This window comes from Triturus cristatus, chromosome 6 (genome assembly GCF_964204655.1).
Source record: "Triturus cristatus chromosome 6, aTriCri1.1, whole genome shotgun sequence".
Taxonomy (NCBI): Eukaryota; Metazoa; Chordata; class Amphibia; order Caudata; family Salamandridae; genus Triturus; species Triturus cristatus.
The window spans coordinates 328,450,099-328,461,208 of NC_140589.1; the positions used below are offsets into that span (position 1 = coordinate 328,450,099).

Below are 11,110 nucleotides of genomic sequence, written 5' to 3' on the forward strand. Positions count from 1 at the left end.
CAAACAGCAGCCCCCTCACTGATTTGCTAAACAAATCTTCCACAGCTGCTCGAATCAAAAACCCCACAGAACAGGAACTCCAGGCTTTCAGGGCCCTATAAACAGCACTGACCACTCCTCCTGTACTTCTCACTCCAAACTTCCATAAACAATTCATACTCCAAACGGATGCTTCTGGGGTGGGGATAGGGGCTGTTCTTTCCCAGCTAGATAGCGAGGGCTTAGAACGTCCCCTTCTGTATATCAGCAGGAAACTTTTTTCCAGGGAAATTACCTATCCCACAATAGAAAAGGAGTGCTTGGCACTGAAATGGAGTGTAGAGAAACTTTGTAACTATTTGGAGGGACAATCTTTTTTGCTTTATACCGACCATGCCCCTCTTACCTGGCTCCAAAAGAACAAGGGGAATAACAACAGGGTCCTTCGGTGGTTTCTGGCCCTGCAACCTTTCCGCTTTGAAGTGTTACATCGCAAGGGCAAGGACCAAGGCAATGCGGACTACCTGTCCCGGTTTCCTCTTTCCCCCGATCGGGGAATCCTAAGGGGGGGCATGTGTCACAAGTCCGATAACGAACTGCAGACTTTGTTGCCCTTCGATTCTGACCCAGTTGTTTCACCCTTTGTGCAGGAAGGACAAGAGCCCTTTAAGGGAATCTCTCAGGCAGAATCCCCGGGGTGTGGCCCACAACGTCATACCCAAGCGGCCTATTGGAGGAGCAGCGGGCGCAAACAAGAGGGCTGTCCTTCTTTCAGGAGACGGAAGCGGGTTTCCCCGGAGCAGGAGAGGTTGTGACGTGGACAGAGAGGAACAGCGAAGGCAGAATAGCAGCGAGAATAAGCGGAGCCAAAGAAGAGTCCGAAGCAAGTACTGCTGTGGCGTGCAGAGACGACAAGCCGGGAGGCCAACGGGACTATGTTTCACCCAGCCACCCCCTTGGAGGAGGGTGGCTTTCTAAGGTACGGGCGACGCTACAGGGGCTTACGGAACACGGGAGGGGGAAGGACGTTGTTTAGAGGGAGGAGGGAGGTCACGTCGGGCTCACTCGGTGCCGGTCAAAGGTGACTTCTCCCCTCACTCCCCTTCCCTGATAGAGAAACGCCAGTTTTTCCCTGCGACTCACTCCGGTCTATTTCTTTTCTTGTTTTATCCCCTTCCACTCACGCCATTCCATCAACGTTGGGGAGGTGACGTAACGAATATCCAACCCCAAGTCCAGGGGAAGACCTGGTGAAGACGGAACCTTTTCCAACCAGGAGTTCGGACGCCTGAAAGACCACAGACTTTGATTTAATTTTTGTGCCCTTGACAAATTGAATTTCGGAATAAAAGAAAACTTGCTGAACGTTATCCCTCTCTCTTACAAACTTTCATTGGTTTGGCCAGCCTCCCTCTGGGAAAGAATCCGAATTGCGACACGTAGATAGCAAACTACTGACAAAAGTACTAACAAATAGGTTAAGAAAAGTCCTAAAAACAATTATAAATGGAAATCAATCCTGCGCAGTCCCCCAGAGAAAGGTATGGGATAGCCTAATGACAACAAGAGAAACAATCCGACTTGCAGTCGAACAGAAACAACTTCTAGGCGTTTTGTCTTTAGACCTACAAAAGGGGTTCGATAATGTCTCACATGAGTTCCTTTTTAAAGTGCTACACAAAATGGGCATTCCCACAGCTTTCACGGGTATTGTACAGGCACTATACAAAGAAGCATCCAGCCAAATCCTGATAAACGCCACACTCTCAGAAAAGATTAGAATTAGATCTGGGGTCAGACAAGGATGCCCTCTATCGCCAGCACTCTTCATATGTGCCATACAACCTCCTAAACAAACTAAGACAAGACCAATATATCAAAGGCCATTTTGTCCCGGGAGGGAAAGGGGAAAAAAGTAAAATGCATCAGTTACATGGACGATGTCACGATCTTTTGCAATGACGCCCAAGAAATAAACAGTCATCTCACACACCACCACCTTCTCCAAAGCCTCAGCCCTGGAGATCAACAAATGGAAATCAGTATGCATGGTCATAGGACAGTGGGACAACCTGGCAAAACTCCCTGTCACGGTCACAAGAGACCCCATTAAGATACTGGGAGTCCATTTCAGCACAGACACAACTAGGGGAACAAAATTGGCCTCCAGTTAAGGAAAGAATCCTTAAAAAAAATTATTTTTGGAAGTTAAGAAACCTTTCCATGGAGGGTAAAGTGTTAATTGTCAAAGCTGTAATACTACCTATTCTTCTTTACCTAGCAGTGGTCTTCCCACCGAAAACTGTAATGTTGAATGGCCTACAAAAAATGATCTTTAGTTTTGTATGGAATTCCAAAATGGAAAAATTCAAAAGGGAACACATGTATAAACCAAATGAAAAAGGAGGGAAAGATGTCCCCAACCTTAAAATGTTTTTGTTTTCAAAATACTTGCACTTATGTATGAACGCCCTGGAAAAAAAAACGTTGTTTGTGTCTGACTATATCACATATGCAACTGCCCTAATGTTAAAGAAATATGACTTGGTCCAATTCACAAACAGTACCCCTCACTGCTTTTTAACCCCAAAGATCTATGAGCCTATAAGAACAATCATTGAACACTGCAAAAAAAATGCTATTGACTATAAGACCTGTATTGAAAAAAACTCTTGGAAACAAGAATTCAAAGACTCTGAATCTCTTCTCATGGCTAACAACTTGTCGGAAAAACACTCCAAGGCAACCTGGGAACAAACGAGCAACAAACACCTGTCCAACCTCCAGAAAGACATCGCATGAATGGCAGTAGCCAGATGTTTGCCAGCTAAAAACTTTTCAGCACAAAAGAAACTTGGCTAAAGACGCAAAATGCCCCAGATCTTTATGCGCCGGAGAAGAGAGCGTCCTACACTTCCTGTGGAATTGTGCCTCTGCACAGGATGTTTGAAAGAAAATGGGGAAACTTATCAAGAAAATCACCAACCAAACAAACAACACTCTCCTATGAATTTATCCTAAATGGCATTGGCATGTCATGCCCAAAAGAGAAAAATGACATACTATGGAGGCTAATAAACTGTGTAAAGGAAAGTCTCTGGTCCTCCAGAAACCTCAAAATTTTCAAACACAAGGACATCACCCCAGAGGAATGCATCAAAATGGCACTAGACAAAGTGCAAACCTACGTCTTTGTGGATGTGAGAAAGAAAGGATAAGAATGGGCGTTTAACAACTGGAAACAGAAAGACTGGTCCAAACTAATAAACAACCAGGGACAGTAAATAAACTTGACAAATAAGAAATACAATAATCTCGATGGAAATTTTGCACATGTCCGAGCTGCGTCTCTATCATGGATGCAAAATGAATGTCGCCACCATATTGGATTGGCTAAACTGTAAATAGGTCAAATTTTAAATAAAGCCCGTTGAAACAAAAAAAATCTGTTCTTATCAGTTTAGTATCTGATACATCCCCTATCTGGGGACCATATATTAAATTGATTTTTGGAACAGGGAGATGGAATAGGAGCTTGCTCTGTCCACTCCACGCATCAACCTGGTATTGCAGTACCTCCAAGAATGGTGCACTTCCCCACCCGGGGAAAACAATGCTGGTGAAAGATAGATGAGAAAACGAAAGTAGCGCTTCACAACCAAACCCTGTAAAGTGGCGCTACTGTGTTTGTGCGAGAATAAAACCACCCTGGTCACCGCTTCTTGCTTTATTTATTTCATTGATCTGCCACAAACGTGCTTTATTTATTTATATATTTTTCACGTTTTCTGGAACTTTTTTTACATTTTTATTTCCTTCTCCATCCAGACGCTGCACTTTGGAAGAGAAAAATGTCAGAAGGAGACTGCTTTTCCAGCAACAGAGTTTCATTCATTTTTGGATCCATTTCACTGAGGTACGAATGGAGGAAGTTTTCCAGCAAGTCAGCAGGATCGAGGTAGAGACAGAAAGAGACGAGGAGAGAGGGAGGGAGGGAGGGAGGGAGAGAGAGGGAGGAAGGGAGGGAGGGAGAGAGGGGGAGGGAGGGAGGGAGGCATGGAAGTGGACACTGCCCTTGGCTTCTCTGAGCAAAGAAGGAAAATACAGAGTCCTTTTCCTCCTTTGCCCGCCCGGGGCGGGGCATGCAGATACTAGCAAGAGGACAACGTGGGTATGCTAAGTGACGCCTAACGAGGCGAGAGCCGAGGAGGACTCTGGGAGCTGGGAGAAGGCCCGAGGCCAGGGCCTCCTTTCCATGGGCACATGCTGAGCTCTCGCTAGGAGTCAGAAAAAGAGGCAAAAGGGCCTCAAGCGACGGTGCAAGGGAAGACCCCGGTCTGGGTCAGCCAGGTAGATTGCTTGGGGAGGTGTGAATTCTGGCACCATTCTGGTTATCGCTTCTCGGCCTTTTGGCTAAGATCAATTTTAGTACACTTGTGACTAGCCAGAGGGCGCCTGAACCACAGAAAGGTAAAGGCATAGGTGACCACCTTCGAGGGACACCCGGGGGACACTGGGCCTTCACTCCATGGCTTGTCCATGACAAGGCTGTGTGAATCCTGGTTTTGTTCTTACTAGGCAGTAACCTGCATCGGGAGAGATACCTGACGCCACCCGAGTGGAGGGATGGGCTGCGGCATCCTGGCTTGTCCGGGACCCAGCTGAAGCCCAGAAACTCAGGGGTGAAGGGGAAACCTCTCCACACCTGATCACTAACACTCAATCGCACTACCTTCGAACACACGGCCAGGACCAGGTGAGCTGGGAAAGCACACGGGGTAGTGGGAGGAGGCACAAGGAATTCGGGAAAGGTGGGGAAATCCTGGGCGCACCAGCGGTGCTCGGCCCGGGGATACCCCTCAGAAATTGGGAAACCTTTTTTTTCAACTCGCCAGAGGAATTTCGGGCCGCAGTCACTGGAGAGACCCCGGGCACACCCCCCTATGTGCTCGGCCCGGGGAGACTCCAGAGGAAGGAAAAACGCATGCCAGAGACTCTGCCATCTGGGAAACAAACCGCGAGCCCCCAGACGCACCGGATGGTGCTCGGCCAGGGGGCACGCAAGAAGATCTGCTCACGGCCCCCCCCCCCTTGTCAAGGCTGAGCCAGTGACTACTCAGAGGCTCCCTCCGGCGGGAGGAAGAAGCCAACAATAAAGCGAGCCCCCAGGTGCCCTCACCAGGGCTCGGCCTGGGGACACGCCCAGACACCCTGATTACAAAACAAGAGGAAAAGGAGATAAAATACGCTAGCCCCCGGGCGCACTGCGAAGTGCTCGGCCAGGGGGCACGCTTGCCAAAGGGAAACAAGGAGGGAAATACCGCGAGCCCCTGGGCGCACCGGCTGGTGCACGGCCAGGGGGTACGCACCATTTCCCATCATAAAGACCCCACCACTACCACACAGGGGAGACAAAATTCTAAACAGTGAGCCCCCAGGCGCACCAGCAGGTGCTCGGCCAGGGGGCACACAACAAAACATGGGGAGCCAAAAGAGCTATGCAAATGCAGCTGGAGGAAACCGTGCTGGAACAGGAGGACCAGCAAGAAACAACGCATCAGGACAAACACCCACAGGTATAAAAAACACAGTCAGGTTTGAAATCCAGGATGAGGCGAAGCACAAGAGGAACCTCACCCATTTAATGGACACAGTGTTCAAAAAGATACTAGACATAGATCCCTCCGCAGTGAAATGCTTACAAGATTTCAGAATCAGAGGCCTGTTTGACGTCACTTTTAGCAATGAAACAATGTACCACAAATGCCTTTTTTAATCTAACTGGATATAGGGATCTAATTGGATATAGGGATAATGAAGAATTAGAAGGATACACCATCGCCCCCCTATCCGCACCAAGAGAAATACCCATAACCGTACATATGTATAACCCCTTCGCTTCCCCGACAGAAATTGCCAATTTTCTACGTAGGTACTGCCAGACTTTAAGGGGAGGTAGTGAACTAAAAAATGAGTGGGGCATCTGGAATGGAAAGCGTAGGTATATGGCCACCCTAGCAGCAGATGAGGAAGGAATAGGAGGGACAAAACACCCCCCGTTAACTTCTCAATAGGGCCAAATAGAAGGTTCCTATACTACCCAGGACAACCAAACTTTTGCAGAGCATGTTTGCAGTTTGGGCACATTAAAGAATGGTGCCCAGGAGACATATGCAGAAACTGCCGGAAAAAAGAACACATGGCACAAGACTGTAAAGCCCCCAAAAAATGTAATCTATGCGGGGTAACAACCACCTTTACAAAAACTGCCTAAATAGAGATATGCCCAAATACCAGGAACAGGCAGCAGAAAAGGGGAACCTACAAAAAAATCTTGAGACAGAAAAGACAAAACACGTAGAAGAAAGCACAAAAAAAAGGGAAACTGGAAACAAACAGAACACAGATAGCCCACACACACAAGATACAACCCCACACATACAGCTAACCCCACAGGTAGAAAACAATGATACCCAAACACCCACACAGGTAGTACAGGAAACACCAGAAGAATACCAAACAGAAACAAACCTGATAGTAGAAGAGACTGTAGAGGTAGTCACAATAGACTTAACTGGCACAAATGAGGATACCCAAGACACCAAGGAAGACCCTTTAGATAGTTATAATCCAGAATGGATCTTCGCAGTGACACAAACAGAGAGCACCCACATCACGCAGTCAATAGACCCCCAGACACAGCTAGAGGAAAACATGGAAGAGGGAGAAGCAGATAAAGAAGTAGAGAATGAAAACCAGACAGAAAAAAAGCAAGACTGGTAGAAACAGTAGAAGCCCCAAATAAAACTAACCTATCCGAATCAGACTCAGAATATGAGGACACAACAAGCACACAAATATCAGAGAAAGGAGTGTTGAGAGTAGCAGCGAGACAGATAGCAAAGAAAAAAATAAGAAAGGAAAGAAAAATAACCCTTTTTTCACAAGAGGCCTCACTAAACAAAAACAAAAGAAAAGCCTCCAACCAAATGGGAAGTTCACAATGCCCAGGCTCTAGATTTAGTAGCCTGGCGAACTTACCAGACTCAGAAGACCCCCCATATGGAAGGTCTGTCTGATACAGAAAAACAAAAGAGCCTCACCCTAGAAGAGGGAAGCCAACAGAAAGAGGGGCCACCATGCGACAGCCCAATCTACTTCAGCAATGAAGATGAGATTATAACAACTTTTGAAAGTGTCTCAATCCTCCAACAGGAGAATGAGCTATTTGAAAGCATATAAAATAAAAAGTAAAATGATGTGGACAATAATAATAATGGCTATATCAATAGCCTCCCTAAATGTTAGAGGGTTGAGAAACCTAACAAAGAGAGCAGCAATATTCCAATACTGCACAACCCTAAAAGTAGACATCATATGCCTACAAGAATGCGGCCTACCTTATGCTGATGAATACAGGCATATAGAAAAAGAATGGCCATTGGGGCCTTCCTTTTGGTCAGGAGGTGGAAATAAAAATGCAGGAGTGGGGATCCTCTTTACAAACAACCACCCTCAACTAATACAAGAAACAATAATCTCACCAGGGAGAGCACAAATGCTAATAGTAAATTACAAAGAAATTATCTTTAAAATCATCAACATATATGCCCATACAAAAAAAATGAAAGGAAGGAACTGCTGGAAAATCTAAGCTTCTTTCTAACTGGCAACCAACCATGCCTCATGGCGGGGGACTTCAACTGCACCCTGACACCAGGAGACAGATATGGATCCTCGATGCAGTACAAACTGGATATCACATCCAAAACCCTAAAACATATTATAAACAACTTCAACCTCCAAGACTCATACCCTCTCTGTAACCAGAACACAACGGGATACGCATGGCTATCTGGAGATGGGAACACCACATCCAGAATATAATTTATCTTTGCAACCAGACATATAAAATGCATAGCATCAAAACTAGATGATAGCTGCCTCACTGACCACCAAACGGTCATAACAGAATGCCAACTCTCCCGAGTATCCCAAAAAGGAAAAAGTTATTGGAAGCTAAACACCTCAACTTTAGCTGAAGAAGAGATACAAACAGCATTCCAAAGGCAATATAACAAATGGGGGAACCAAAAGAAAAACTTCCAAAACCTCACCCTATGGTGGGAATTTGTTAAAAAACAAACAAAACCTTCTTCTCAAACATAGGAAGGGAGAGAGCGGCCCAACAAAGATCTGATTTTAAAGACCACCAAGAGAAACTAGCCTTACTGATAGAACTGCAGGACGCAGGAGTACAAGTAAAGGAGGAGATGATAAAAACTAGGGAAAACATCAGAAAATGGTACCTACAGAAAGGTAAAGAGACCATATTTAACTCAAGAGTTAAAGAATACGAAGAAGGGGAAAAATGCAATGCTTTTTTCTTCAAAAGAGCGAAGCAAGCTCAACAAAATATCACAGGCCTGAAAGATAAAAATGGAAAGGTAACAAATAAAATGGAGCAAATGCTAGAAATAACGGCAGAATTCTTTAAAAACCTTTACAAAGAAAAAGAAATAGAGGAAGATACAGAAAATGATTTCCTACAAAATTTAGAAGGGAACTTGTTAAAAGAGGCAAAACTCTTCCTAGAAAAGCCCTTTGAAGGCCAGGAATTCTTAGACGCACTTGCCCAGTCACCAAAAAACTCTGCCCCAGGGAAAGACGGCTTACCCTGGGAATTCTACAAAACCTTCTGGGATACAATAGCGAGAGATTTTATTGAGATGCTCAATAAAACAGCAGAAGAGAAGAACCTCCCACCATCCTTCCTAGAAGGAGTGGTGACCCTAATCTACAAAAAATGCCTTGAAAACTGGAGGCCCAATACACTCCTTAATGTAGATAGTAAAATCCTAAGCAAAATAATGACAAACAGAATTAAAAAGGTACTCAAATAAGTCATCCACCCAGACCAAACCTGTGCGGTCCCTGGTAGGAAATCATGGGACAGCCCGATCACTATAAGAGATGCCATTTGGATGGCGCTAGAGAAAAACTCGCCACTAGGAGTCCTCTCACAAGACCTTCAAAAAGCATTTGATAGTGTCTCCCATGCATACATGTTCAAAGTCCTCCAACACATGGGCTTTCAACCAGGCTTCACAAAGATAATAGAACTACTATACACTAACGCCTCCAGCACATTCCAGGTAAGCAACCACCTCTCCAAAGAGGTACAAATAGGCACGGGAGTCAGACAGGGTTGCCCACTATCACCGGCGCTCTTCATCTTTGCTCTAGAACCATTACTAGCAACCCTGAGAAAAGACAAAGTGATAAAAGGAATTTTTGTCCCGGGGGCGGGAGGAAATACAACTAAATGCATAGCTTATATGGGCGACATAACCATATTATGTCCAGACCCACAGTCAGTTTCAAGAACAATCCTACACTGCAACATTTTTGCACAAGTATCAGGACTACAACTAAACCTAGGAAAAACGACCTGCCTCACAGTGGGAAATTGGAACATCTTGGCCAAAATACCAGTCCAAACAACCAACAAAGATACTAGGAGTCAGGTTCTCGGAGGACACCTCAGGAGAAGACTTCTGGGTAGAAGTTAAAAAAAAGATAAATCAAAAAGTTGGTTTATGGAAGAGTAGGTCCTTAAGCCTAGTAGGGAAGATAATAGTAACTAAAGCTGTGTTGCTTTACTATGCCGTGATCTTTCCCCCCTCCAAAGAGACACTAAAGAGTCTGCAAAAAACCATCTTTGACTTTTTTTGGTCCTCCAAAATGGAGAAACTAAAAAGGGAGATTGTCTACAAAAGCGACTCACTTCATCAGATATGGAGCCGCCAACATCTTTAGAACAGCGAAGCTCATAGAACAAGACAAAAGACTACCTACAGCTTTTGTACCACCAAAAATGTATAACATCACTGCAGACTTCTTGAAAAACACGAAAAAGATACAACTAGAACCATAGGACTTCACACATAGAATGGCTCTAAAGGATGCCATACAAAAGAAAGAAGCTCTGACGCCAGCAAACAACCTAAACAAAAAACTCTCCAAAAAAGCATGGACAATAGCGAACAGTAAGGAGATCACAAATAGCCAAAAGGACCTGGCATGGCTGACTATCCACAAAGCTTTCAGTGAAAAGCTTCCAACATAAAAGAGGACTGTCAAAAGACTCCACCTGCCCAAGAGAAAATTGTACGGCGGAGGAATCAGTACTTCACTTCCTCTGGAACTGCCATTTTTCGCAACAAACATGGAAAACCATAGGTCCCCTGATAAAAGGGATCACAGGACAGAACAACATAAACTATTAACTTATCCTGTATGGCTTCCCCACCACATGTACCAAAGACAAACACAACATACTGTTGAAAATTATATCATGTGTGAAAGAAAGTCTGTGGACAACAAGAAACCTGGGAGTCTACCAACACAAGACCTTTTCCACCAAAGACTGTATAAACATTGCACTGGATAAAGTAAAGTTTTTTTATTATGTGGATATTAAAAAACAAGGCAAACAAGAAGCAGAAAAAATATGGAAACAAAAAAAATGGGCAGAATGGGTAAACTAAAAACTTTAGGAATACACTTTAGTATAAAAGTGTCTTCTTACAATGAAACCTATATCTAGATGGAAAACTGACAGGTCCCTGCCTGCGTGCAAAACCTAGTCCAGTTAAAAAGTATGCCAGCCAGAATGGGATTGGTTAACATGTACTTGTGACAAACAACATTTTATAAATAAAGTATATTTTTGCAAAAAAACAAACAAAAAAACTTGTTTTTATCAGTTTAATATCTGATACGTCCTGTATCTGAGGACCATATATTAAATTGATTTTTGGAACAGGGAGATGGAATAGGACCTTGCTCTGTCCACTCCACGCATCAACCTGGTATTGCAGTACCTCCAGGAATGGTGCACTTCCCCACCCGGGGAAAACAATGCTGTTGAAAGATAGATGAGAAAACGAAAGTAGCGCTTCACTACCAAACCCTGTAAAGTGGCGCTACTGTGTTTGCGCGAGAATAAAACCACACTGGTCACCGCGTCTTGCTTTATTTATTGATTTATTTATTTATTTCATTGATCTGCCGCAAACGCGCATTATTTATGTATATATATTTCACGTTTTCTGGAACCTTTTTTTTT

The 11,110-nt window shown here is 44.4% G+C and overlaps 2 non-coding genes across 2 annotated transcripts; both read left to right on the top strand.

Moving 5' to 3' along the window:
- Positions 1–3,390: 3,390 nt before the first annotated feature.
- LOC146816847 (U2 spliceosomal RNA) lies at positions 3,391–3,577 on the top strand. Its single transcript, XR_014964948.1, has one exon. It is a non-coding gene; the product is annotated as a U2 spliceosomal RNA (small nuclear RNA).
- Positions 3,578–10,705: 7,128 nt separating this feature from the next.
- On the top strand, positions 10,706–10,887 carry LOC146816848 (U2 spliceosomal RNA). The gene has a single exon (XR_014964957.1). It is a non-coding gene; the product is annotated as a U2 spliceosomal RNA (small nuclear RNA).
- The last annotated feature ends 223 nt before the right edge of the window (positions 10,888–11,110 follow it).